Source organism: Perissodus microlepis, chromosome 22 (assembly GCF_051167445.1).
Source record: "Perissodus microlepis isolate ML-2025 ecotype Zambia chromosome 22, ASM5116744v1, whole genome shotgun sequence".
Lineage (NCBI taxonomy): Eukaryota > Metazoa > Chordata > Actinopteri > Cichliformes > Cichlidae > Perissodus > Perissodus microlepis.
Window position 1 is genome coordinate 11,014,636 of NC_140481.1, and position 12,428 is coordinate 11,027,063.

The following is a 12,428-nucleotide window of genomic DNA, read 5'->3' on the forward strand; positions in this document are numbered from 1 at the left end:
CATTTCTCTGCCACTTTGCATGAGTCGAGGATGACGGTGCGCCTTTACTTTCTTTTTTCTTATATTTTACTTTCCCCAGCCATTGTATTCTTAACCCAACCACCCTCGTTCTCACTTTCTTTGCCTTACACCCACCCTCCGCACCCCGCCCCCCACACACACCCTCCAACACTTTGTCACAGGTTCATGGCTTCCTTGGAAAGATGACATCGCATTAGTCACAGTGTTTAATCAGATGCCATTATCATTTCACAGAACTCTCTTTCTGTTTGCCGGTGTGCATGGCTGTGTGATTGTCACTTCTAATTCTGGCAGGAACGCGTGATTTATTTCCCTGAGAAAACACAGAGAGGGAAGAGGGGAGAAGGAGTTTGAAAAATAAAGGGAGGCTTCTTTTCAAATTAATCAAGTCCAGTCCATGTTAATTTAATTCAGGCTTTATATCGCTCATATTTATTATTCATATTTATTACTGCTGGTGTGTAATTATTTTACTATAATATTATAACTCCTCAACTCATTATCTGTTTTAATGCAGCTATTTATTTGAACTACCACTGCTGCTGATACTTTGTAGTGGGAGTGCTGCAGGTGGTGATGGTCTTAATATTAATAATAGTAATAACCCATCTATTCCCACTCCCAAACCTTCTTAATTCTCTTTTAATCATGTTGTTCACCTTTCCATCACCACCTCCTTTACAATATGGTGTCCAAAGTCAGCGATGCAGCATTTGCCCTCTTTCCTCCACCACCAAGGGGACTCTGATGGAACTTTCCGGGGTGGACAGGCTGGTGTGCAAAGGTATTTCATTCTCCTAACAAAGCCAATAAATTCTGTCTGTCAATCCCAAACTGACCTCAGTCTCAGGGTTTGGAAACAGTCCTGAAGAGAAAAATCAGACAGAATAATATGATTAAACTGAAATACAGTCCTAACAGCACAGGAATTATACTCATCTTCAAGATAAGATGAAGACAAGTAATACCGAAATGTCAGTCACTGAGAATGGCTAACCCTGCCGTCTTTGCGGTTCAGGAGCCCCGTCCCTTCGTCGTTATCAGTGGCCGTGGGCAGTGGACGTAATGGAGGTGGCGAGGATGGTAGTAATAACAGCAGTATGATTCTTTTGACCTTTCATTCCCTCCTTTTCTTCCACCCCCTCCTGCCCCTATTCAGACGCAGAGAAATACAAGCAGGAACTTCTTCACATACAAGCATACATCCAAATACTCAGGCGTCGCACACTTTCCTATACATAATATATTTGTTTTGCTTCTTCTCAGAGGGCAACATTAGGATGTGGGAAAGATCCAGAGAGTGAAGAAAAAACGTTTGAAAAGGGTTAAGCAGAGATGAGGGGGAAGGAGTTAGGACAGTGATGAAACAAAAGACGTGTAAAAGGAAAGAGCTGCAGGAGAGAGACATGGACAGAAAGTCGAAGGGAGGATGCAGAGCTGCACTGTCCTCGTGGGGTGCTAGAGGTGGTGGGTGTGAGCCGGGGATAATCCTTGTATCCCATTGTCTCCTGTTTTCAAACCAATTATTGTCATCTGCATCCTCATGAAAGAGAGTTAATGAGGGGAGCAGAGCTTTGGAGTGTCAAAGCATAGTCAAGGGAACAAAGAGCACACAAAAAAATGAGGATAGAGAGAAGAGGATATGGGAGGACAAATGTGGCAGTGGTGGAAAGTGATGGGATGTAAAATAAGTGAAAGTCAAGTGCCAGGTTGGCAGGTGGCTCAGTCGTGGATTTCACGTATCATACCCTACCCTCTGTGCTCTGTCACGTGTCGTGCCTTTACAGAAATGCTAACCCTTCTTTTTGATATTCTCTTCATTTTTTCTTCATTGAAAGGAATTAAAGACTGAGTTATACAGTTTCACCTCTTAGAAGCTACTAAATGCCTGTGTAAAATACAATTCAGTATATATACAGAGACATATACAGACCTGATATACACCCAATCGATACTTTATTAGTTTCACCTTGCTGGGCCTGAGAGGCGCTGCATTTTGCCCTCAGAACTGTCTTAGTTCTTCATGGAATAGATTCAAAATTCTTCAAAGAGTTTGGTCCATACTGACATGACAGCATCATGCATTTCCTGCAGATTTGTCAGCGCAACATTCATGATGCTACACTCCTGTTCCATTACATCACAAAGGTGCTCCATTAGGTTGAGATCTGGTGACACTGGAAGTCATTCGAATACAGTGAACTCACAGTGGCGTTTTTATCCTGCTGGAAGAAGGCATCAGAAGACAGAAACAATCTTTTTCTAAATACACAGTTGGCAAACAGCCCTTAGGTAGGTTGTGGTAATAAAATGTCCCTCACACCATTACACCAACAACAAGCTCAACTGTAGATATAAGGCAGGATGGATCCATGCTTTAATTTTTTTAATGGCAAAGTCTGACCCTACCGTCCGAATGCTGCAGAAGAAATCGAGACTCATCAGACAAGGCAACGTTTCTTCAATCTTCTATTGTCCAATTTCGGGGAACCTTTGTGAACTGTGGTTTCAGATTCTTGTTGTTAACTGACAGGAGTGGCCCATCAGCTTTGCAGTTGGATGTGTTGTGGGTTCAGAAAAGCCCATCTGCATACCTTGGTTGTATTGACTGGTTATTTACTTTCTATCAACTCTGACCTCTGGCATCAACAAGGCATTTTCAACCAGAGAACTGCTGCTCCCTGTTAATTTTCTCTTTTTTGGACTATTTTCTGTAAAACCTAGCGATGGTTATGAGGAAAAATCCCACCAGATCAGCATTTTTTGAAATATTCCAACCAGCACATTAGCAACCAAAAACCATTTCACATTCAAAGTCTTTAAAATCACCTTTCCTCTTAATTCTGATGCTCAATTTGAACCTGAGCAGGTACGTTTGATCATGTAAACATGTGTGTGTTAACTAATTGCTACGTAGGAAAAACATCAGCAATATTATCAGAGAAGCAATAGTTGCTGCCCATCAATCTGGGAAGTGTTATCCCAGATAAGTGTTATCTCTGCAGTGAGAAAGATTATTCACAAGTGGAAAACATTAAAGACAACTGTGAATCTAGAGTCAAATGTGAAGCTGTTGGACAGCTGAATCTCGGCCAGAATTGGGTCATGCAACAGGACAATGATCCCAAGCATGACAGCAAAACTACAAAATATTTCACAACCTCATTGAAATGAGTGCCTTGAATCAACTCTTTCTGTGATTTAGTGCTATATAAATAAAGCTGAATTGAAAAATTGAACTAAATTGAATTGTACAGGAGCCGTGTATGAACGAATGCCCAGAAACCTCAGTGAACTAAAACAACATTGTACCGAAGACTGGTGCAAAATTCCTGCCAAACAATATAAGAGACTGATACAGTCAGACAGAAAGTGAAGTTATTGTTGCTAAATGTGGTTCTATAAGATACTGAGTGCGGTGGTGTACTTAGTTTTTCATGACTGTGGGTTGTTGTTTTCATAGTTTACAGCATAGTTAATGGGCTTTATACATCGAATTATTACCTCATGTTGGCCAGACAAGTAAAACAACACATACTGAAAGTACATTCTTATATAATGACCAGCTTATTCGATGTCAAGAAAAATTAAGTGCAATTTAAGCAATATGTCTTAGTTTTCCAATATTCAGTGAGACTGCAAACAAAGAAATCATAAACGCACATGGATACGGTCCCCTTTGCTTGAAATTAACAGCTCAGATAACCACTCTCATGATGTGATCCATTCTTTACACTTCAGTGAAAAGTCCAAAAATCATGCTCCTCTTCTCAGCAATTTTCACACTACTCAAAGCCATCCAGTGGGCTGGACCTGACTGGCTGTATGATACTTCATTTTGGCTAACACAGTATCCCTGAACGCAGGTCTTGTCTTTTGAAATTTGCATAACTGTTTAACCCTCTCAGGCTCAAATTAAACTTTTTGTTGCTAATGCACAACCAAGTCCTGCAGTGGTACTTCTGAGTAAATAAAACTCATAAAACATGTATGTGGGGTAATCAGGTTGTTAGTTTTTAACTGTTGCAAATCGGCGACGCCTGCCTTGAGAGGGTTAATGTGACATACAACATGCTGCACAATGCTGAAACCCACCATTCAGTGTGTATGTGTGTGTGTGTCAAACTCAGTGTGTTCCGTCTATGTCAGTTTTCTGCGTGCACTCCGGCCACGCTGATTACGTGCACAGTGTACATTGGACATGTTCAAGGCTATGACCACAGGGCTCTCTCTGCATTCTCTTGACAGGTTTTGTCTGCTATAAGCTGCTCTCACCATGGTAACCATAACTGCAATGTGCCATTTTTAACCTCGGCCAATCATTCACACTCTCTGTATTGTTTCAGATATAGAGCACGTATGTTATTTTAACATAGGTTTCAAATTTCAAACGCAAACATGGTCCAAGGAGACAGACATTCGTCAGAGTCTGGATTTGTGAGAGCTATTTTAGAGTCGTGTTAGCTCCTTATTTGAGTCGGTAAAAAGAGATAAAGAGATGATAAGTTTGCTGTTCAGCTTTATTTTTTCCTGCCTGGCAACTTCTGGGACGTTTCTTCTGTGCAGCTGCAATATCACATCTCCGCCTTTCATTTGTGGTGGTGGCAAACACGAAAATATTAAAACCTAGGTTGCGACAAGGAGTTACACCCAAATTAAACAGTGTTATGTTCAGCTTAAAGAAAGCCCTCAAAAGCCGAGGTGTGTATTGCTCATAAGTTGATCCAGTCACTTGCTCACTGCTGCGATGCCAATGATATCCAAGAATCCACCCACTCTTTTACTCGAGTAAACCGGTGATCAAGTGAGTTTTATGCGTGTGAGGATAAAAAAAAAAAAAAGAAATCAGAAATGAAACAGACTTCAGCTTCTTTTAGATAGATAAATAAAAACACCCACTTTAGTCTCTTGATGCTCACACAACGAAGCGTTCACGCTCTGCATGTGTCTCTGTGTATTGCAAGCGTATGCTGCTTCACCAGTGACTCACAGGACAGGTCACTGTGAGCGTCTACAAGCTGGACCTGTCTTCATGTCCCTCTTGCACAAGGCGCATGTGAGGACACACAGATGCGACAAGCTGTGTGAAAAAGCTAGAACCCCCCAATTGTTCCCCTTGCATCTATTTGTTGTTACGAGCTGGTTTCTGTGACAATTATAATCATTTTTCTGCTCAAACCATCTTATTACCTGCACCAACAACTCGGTCACAAGCGAAAATGAAATGCAGCGTGAAAGGCTGCATCCAAAGAAGAGATAGGGTGATAATGGCAAATGAAGATGTGATACTTTTTATTTTTTCGCAGCCTTTTTGCTCGAGAAGAGAAAAGGGAGAGAGAAAATGAGGGTTGTCGCAGCTTGGTGGGGGGTGAGGTAGAAAGAACAAGAGGAAAAACTCTAATCCGAGTGCTGCACTCTTGCAACTTGGTCGCGAGATCAATGAGAATATGTGAGAGAAAAAAGAAAAAGGGCACGACCTCTCGGTGCATGCAGCAAGAGCAGAGCCTACTGCCATCATGCAGGATAAGTCTACAGGCGCTGGCATGCATTTATTAGAGTAAGCACACATTAATTAGTCTATATTGTTTTTAAATTCCTGTGAGAGCCCATAAATCCACTGCACTCCCCCACAACAAATCAATGCAAACCTAAAATTACCATTAAAACAGGATCACTCAGAGCGTTAAAGCCACATTGTTGGTTGATAATGAGCTAAGACAATAAAAATACATCTTGAAGGGATTAGTGCTAATCTCTAGTTGCAATACCTATCACATGACTTGCATGTAATTGGCAAAATCATTTTTTTTTTTCTTTCGACAGGAGGATTAAGGCATCGGTGCTCCTTTATGTTTGATTTATTAAAATCAACAATTAACAAACGTAAAAAAAGCACTTTAGTAAGAGCATCATTAAACAATCTGCGTAAAGACAGAAAGCGCTTCCAACAGTTTTCATTGGAACGCTTATTCATTATTTTAATATCAGGGCATGACAGAAAACAGGGAGGAAGCAAGGCTTAATAAAGGCGATGTGAAGGTGCAACACATCAGCAACAAAGGACGTGAGTGGGAAATCATATTAGCACCAAGTCTTATCTGTTGGTCTGATGCACATTTGGGCATTACTAGAAAGTTGATTCCAATAGCATTGACTGTATCTACAGATTACCATATAGATAAATGTATAGATGTTACACAGACACTCAAAACTTCATGGAAATTTCCACTGATTGTATCAAACAACAGATTTAATTGGCCATCAAGATCCATCCATCCATTTTCTTCTGCTTATCCAATTAGGATCATGATGGAGCTGGAGCCTATCCCAGCTGTCATAGGTTGAAAGGCTGGGTACACTCTGTACAGGTTGCCAGTCCATCACAGGACTAACAACCCATCAGGATTTCATTTATTTTAGGTTTTTTTGGGGGGCGTTACACTGAAGGCACATCAAGCTTCAAAATTAACAGTGGCAAATTATAGAGTACACCAAGGCTTGCCAACCTAGAAGCTAGGATCACTCTGCTTCCCTTAATACATTTCTACTGCAAGTTCTAGGATTTTGCAGTAGACATACAGAAAGCCTTAATGTTTCTGCCAGAGCTCCACATGGTGATGAACTGTATCAAAAATCCAGAATGAAAGCGTTTTGATTTGACTGGGTCAGTAACGCTGCCATGAGGAGATTAAGGATTCATCACCAGAGCAATGGTAAGCACTAATAAGCACATTTAATGGTGATCCATTTTTTTATTTGAGTTTATTTTCAAGCAGTGCTTTCCTCTACCTTTTGCTAGCAGTTGCGAAAACCTGATTGGATAGTCGCAAGTCGCAAGTCCATCCGATATGACTACTGTCTGACCTTTAGCTTAACAAAACTGCTAAAAATAACTGTGTGAGGCCTCATTTTGCCTTTCCCATACTGATGTTAAGTCACATGAAAAAGGTGAACTGGCTGTAAGGTGTACATTCACATTTGGTAAGTCCACAGTTCAAAATCAATGTGGCAGCATTTAACAGGAAGTAAAGACCGCTGAGGCTTAGCTAGAGAGTTTTGAAGTATGTTTTTTTTTTTTTGGTGTGACCATACTACGACAAACATGTTCTGCTTTGTTCTTTTGAGTTTGAATAAAAAGTCCAAAGTCCAAATCCACCTTAAGCTCAACTGCAATGTTTGGAGGATGAAAGAAAAGTCTTTTGAAGTGATAATAATAGCTGTTATAGTTAACAACAGCAGCACTAATCTTTCTCTCTCAACTACAATACTTATACTTGGTACAATTTAAACACCCTTGAGGCCCGCACTATTTAAGCAGCAGATGTTGCCTTGCAACACAAAGGCTATTTTCAAGGCTCAGGAAATGTATTTCATGGATCAAACCGAACCAAAAGTCACTAACAAAAGGAAATTTCAAAGCACAGCAAAGAGGAAATTATTTAAGCCACGGGGCATTTTTTTGGCTAGAGGCCATGTGATTTATGAAGCTGATGTGGGCAATTCAGCATTGTTTGGGGCCCAGTTTGTATTTTCCTTTTAGTCTTCACTGCCATCTGAAAAAAAAAAAACCCACACAAAAAAAAACACCATCTCTAAGAGGCCAAAGGCTCCTCTGTGTTTAGTCTGCCTGATATTTGATAATGTAGATACATTTTTTAGACCCATTTAGTGAAAACAGCTACCCACTGCTGCTCGAAATTATGTGATTAAAGTGCAGAGGCTTGACTACGGCATATAATGTTAAGGGCAATAGGTCCGAAACAGATTCAGGAGATTAATATGTGAGGGTTTGTTAAAACAAGTTAATACAAGTCCTTTTGCATTACACGTTATCATATAATTCCCACTAGTACGGCTTTAAACCTTTTTTGTGTACAGATTTTATCATAAAATCTAAAACACAATGGAAAGCTAGATTAGGAGTAAGAGTTTTGTTCAGTTTTTTTCCTCTTATTGCAAGACAGGTCTTAAGGCATAAATGACACTTTCTGACTTTTTTTGTTGACATTTTCTGCAGTCAGGCCGTGAACTCTGGTCATTATCTGGCTTTATGCTGAGTTCTCTGACTGCCAGCATTTATTCTGCGCAATTAATTAGCCATCAAGAACTAAAAGCCCCACTGACGGACACCAACTTAGGATGACTCGCTCAAACCGTTCCCCATTGTCTGTCGCTGAGTTATTATGTCTAAATTTTGTGCCAACATGTTTTTGCTGTGACAGTCCTGAATGGATCCAGTGCTGACTGTGCCGGGTCCCTCCTCTCTTGTTTTCTGGATAGAAGTACAGATGGGTGTGAATGCGTTTGTGTGTACGTGCGTTCTAACTGATGGGCTCTGGCCGTGCGATCCATGCTGCTGTCTAATTATCCTGATGTGATGGATGGCTTTGATTAAATCATGTGACGGCTGAGACAGTCTCTGCCTCCCTTTGCCTCTCGTCTCTCGACTCCATCGCTCTTTTTCTTCTTCTGTGACACACTTGCACGCAGACAAACGCATTACATAGGCTGCAAGCCCTTAACTCTAGTCTCTCCGTTTTTTTCTTTCATCTTATGATACAGGTCTTCAGTAGTTCAGAACAGATGAGCGCTGCTTTTAGCATTGATGAAAGATATCCATAAATTATCCGGCGGGAGATAAAGAGAGTGATGAGGGTGGGAATGAGACCAGGAGGCAAAAAAGATGGATAGATCGAGACATGGAAAATAATAGTTCAGTTTATAATTTTCATTGATTTCTGGACTGAATACAGCCACTGGTTCTGGTTGTCTTTTATCTCGACCTGGATCCAAATATCAATAATATCAAAACCAAAGCTGGAATTGGTATTCTTTCGATCGATGCTTTATTTTTATTCTTAAAGTTTAATATGTATCCCACTGACCTGTGTTAGATTAATAATTGTTTTGGAAATGAAATGTGTCTATTTTATTTATAGTCTTTAGTACATTTAAATAAGAGAAGCTGACCCAGCATGTTTAGAGACAGGCACATTTACATTACAGTCTCCAAAAACACCCAGTTTCAAAATAAAAGAAAAGCTGAAGGGTGTGATTTAGCAGTTATTAAAATGTGTTCAAGATTTGCAAATTAATGATGATTTGGCTCATAAATCATAACACGCTGCTCTCTCGTACATAAACTGCCTTTATAGGTTAAAAACTCTGGTATGGGTATCTGCAATATTTACCTGGCATCAGATCGATACCAAGATTTGCAGTATTGCTCTGCACTAGACTCTATTTTTGTTCTGTATATTTTATTTTCCTTGAATAACATTAAACAGAAAATTTTGCCTTTGATGAACGTCCCTTTCTTGTGCACGTTGGATAAAGAAGAGCGATAATAAAAAACTTTTATAATCCAAAAACTGCAGAAAGAGTCCTATCTGAACAAAAAAGGAAAAAATGCATCTGTGAGAGAAATATAGAAATTAGAACATAAAATGGGACGATTTTATTCTCGCATGTTGTTGCTGGGAACAACGTTGGGATGAAGGAGTGCTCAGGGAAAATGATTTTTGCCCTAATTCTCTTATCTCCTTCCGATAAGCTCCACTGCAGATAATCAAAAACCTAAATTGATAACCTGCTCTAATGCAGGCTCGCTTCTGTCTGCAGCTACACACACCAAACTGCACACGTCCTAATGAGATGCTGTCCTTCAGTGCTACAAAAAGCTGCTGTTTGAAGTTACTCTCCCAGAAACCATATGCTCACAGCGGGAAGACTGGGCACAGATCCACGAGCCGCACAGGCACACGCACACGCACGCACGCAGTAAAGCCTGTGTAGCCACACACACCTATAACCATTCAGAAGTGAGACGTGAGTGAGGGAGAAAAATGGAGGAAAGTGACTCATCTCTGCAAAATACTCCTCACAAGTCATCAGTTAAAAGCTTCATGTGGACTTGTCAGTGAAACACGTAGTCACAAGCTGTATTCTAATTGATGTCAAGGCATAACCAGCAAAACTCAACACTTTCGCCCATTAAATATGCCCATAAATGGAAGGCAGCAAGACTTTTAATGTGAAAAGTCAAGAGGAAGTCCTTAGTTATAGCATTCAAATTACAAAAACATATTACTAAGGGAGGAAAGCCCGACGTGACTCTGATAGAATTACTGCTGCTGAAATGCACATAAATTTAAAAGACAAGAAGTAAAGATGCAAGACGTTTTGAGTTTGCATCAGCTGACACAGAGGAATGCCCAAACCTCCCATTTCTGACCACTACTGAAGGTTAATGAATTGTCAACCCCAAGTTAGTAGCCAATGAGCATGCATTTTTTATTTCTGCCAAAGCCAAGTCCAGCCTTTACTCGTCACTCTCCATTTCCCAAAACCAACATGTGGAAGCCAAAAACACTCAGGTCGAGGACTCATAATGGGACTTCACTAACTAATCGCTGACATCACAGTGGCTACATCCATCTTTTATATAAACTGTAGGGGTGGAACAGCTTTTCCAGCTGTTCTTGAATACCAGCCTAGTCCCTAGGGTACAGCACAAGAAACAGCATCCTGCTGCAACTTCTTCACAGTGAAAATCAAGAAAAAGCTCACAGGAATAATCAAGCATGCAACCAAAATCACCAGCACCACTTAAACCCAACTCTCAGACCCTCACAGCTTCTATTACTAAGGGTAGACCTCCTTCACCACTCCATACAGCTACTCCCATCAGGCAGCCACTAAAAAGTGCCTTGGGCCAAAAAGAGAACTTTGAAAAAGTTTTTCATTCACACCACAAAATTCATTTTACACATGGCCACAAACTCTGTCAGTGCGTTCAAATGCTACTTTGCGAATGTGCTCTTATCTATTCATGGAATTGGTGTTATTAAATGTACTTTATGGTCTCCGATTTAACTTTGACTGTGTGAATTTGACTTTTTTCTGCAGTAGATATTTTGACTTATACCAGCAGGAAAAGCACAGATGCTGTGCTTTATTAATGTATTCCAGCCCCACTTTGTCAGTTGGCACCTGAATGAGAATCCAACAGAAGTTGAAAGAAAACTCCAAGGACAGTTATGGATGTGTTAGTAAAGCCACAGAAAGGAACAGAATTTATAAGGTGGAAGGATCCTCTCATACTGAAAAGTGTAGTCAGTGCCGAGGGCTGCAAACCTGCATTCCTTTGAACGACCAGCAGGGGGGTGACTCCTAAAGTTCCTTTATTTGGTCTCTTTTAGACTGAAATAGATTAGATTAGATTAGATTAGATTAGATTAGCCTTTATTGGGTCACTTCTGAGAAATTTAAACTGGACAACAGAGGGAAACATAAAACACACATACAAACACTTATTTACATTTTTACCCTAATTACAATTGAATAATTAGCCGATATTGGCAATATAAAATTTATACCTATTTAACTTACAGTTTGGTGCCCTAAAGCTTTTTCCTGACGGCGTCAACTGATACTTATTAAAGATGAGATTTTTGTCCTCAGTAACTTTCAGACCCTGCTGTATCACTGACTCTGGATGGGAAAATGATAGGAGCACGTCAACTATCTTTCCAGCCCTTTTAATTTTGAACTTGGGATCTGAGCTTAACAGAAAGGTTGCCAAACCATGTAGCAATACAGTATAGTAATAAAGCATTTCCACTCCATGGACCCCAAGCCTTCTTAAAAAAATGCAAGTGTTGACTAATTCAGGCGCACACATAATCTACATGATGAACCCACTGTAACTGACAAAGTAAACACCTAGATAGATGATAAACAGGGTATGATCTGAGGTGTGGATATATTTGACAAGTCACTAGTGTATCAATCAAAGTCCTTGGGATCTTAATAAGAAGATCCATCATTGTTGTTTTGAAAACCAAGACATCAAATGCACTTTAAAATTTGAAAGCAAACCAAAGGGGGACGTCAAGGTGACTAAATCAATTTTTAGGTAGAGTCAACTTTCCTAAAATCTAAACCACGTAAGTAAAAACGCCTGTGCAGAGACTAAGAATTAAAAGAGTCATCATTATAATGGGTGTTCTTGATTATGATTGATTGACTAACCATCTTAGGACTTCCTGGATTACCTGAATAGACCCTATGGTAAGAGGCTATGCCATGACAATGATCATTCAGTGACCATAGAAGTCTATCTGTATTCTTAGATATAGCAGAGAAGACTACTTTTGGTGTCCAACCTGTGTATTATTTTCTAATGTGTGTTATTTCATGCAGAGCACACAAAATCTGTCAGAATATATATTTACCCTGATGACAATGACAGGAATGATAACGCTATTTGGCGACAGAAATAGGCCATTTTAGGCATGTTGCAGAGAGTTTCCGGTTCTGACAGCAACAATGTGATGCATCTGTAATTTTACTTATATAGAACATCCCATCACATCCTGGCCTTGTATTACATCAGATAAAATGCA

General features: G+C 40.0%; 1 protein-coding gene across 1 annotated transcript in view; it reads right to left on the reverse strand.

The window, feature by feature from the left end:
• The window catches only part of dlgap3 (discs, large (Drosophila) homolog-associated protein 3), a 155,539-nt gene that overhangs the window by 66,970 nt on the left and 76,141 nt on the right, over window positions 1-12,428 (reverse strand). The gene's annotated exons all lie outside the window — the stretch shown is intronic.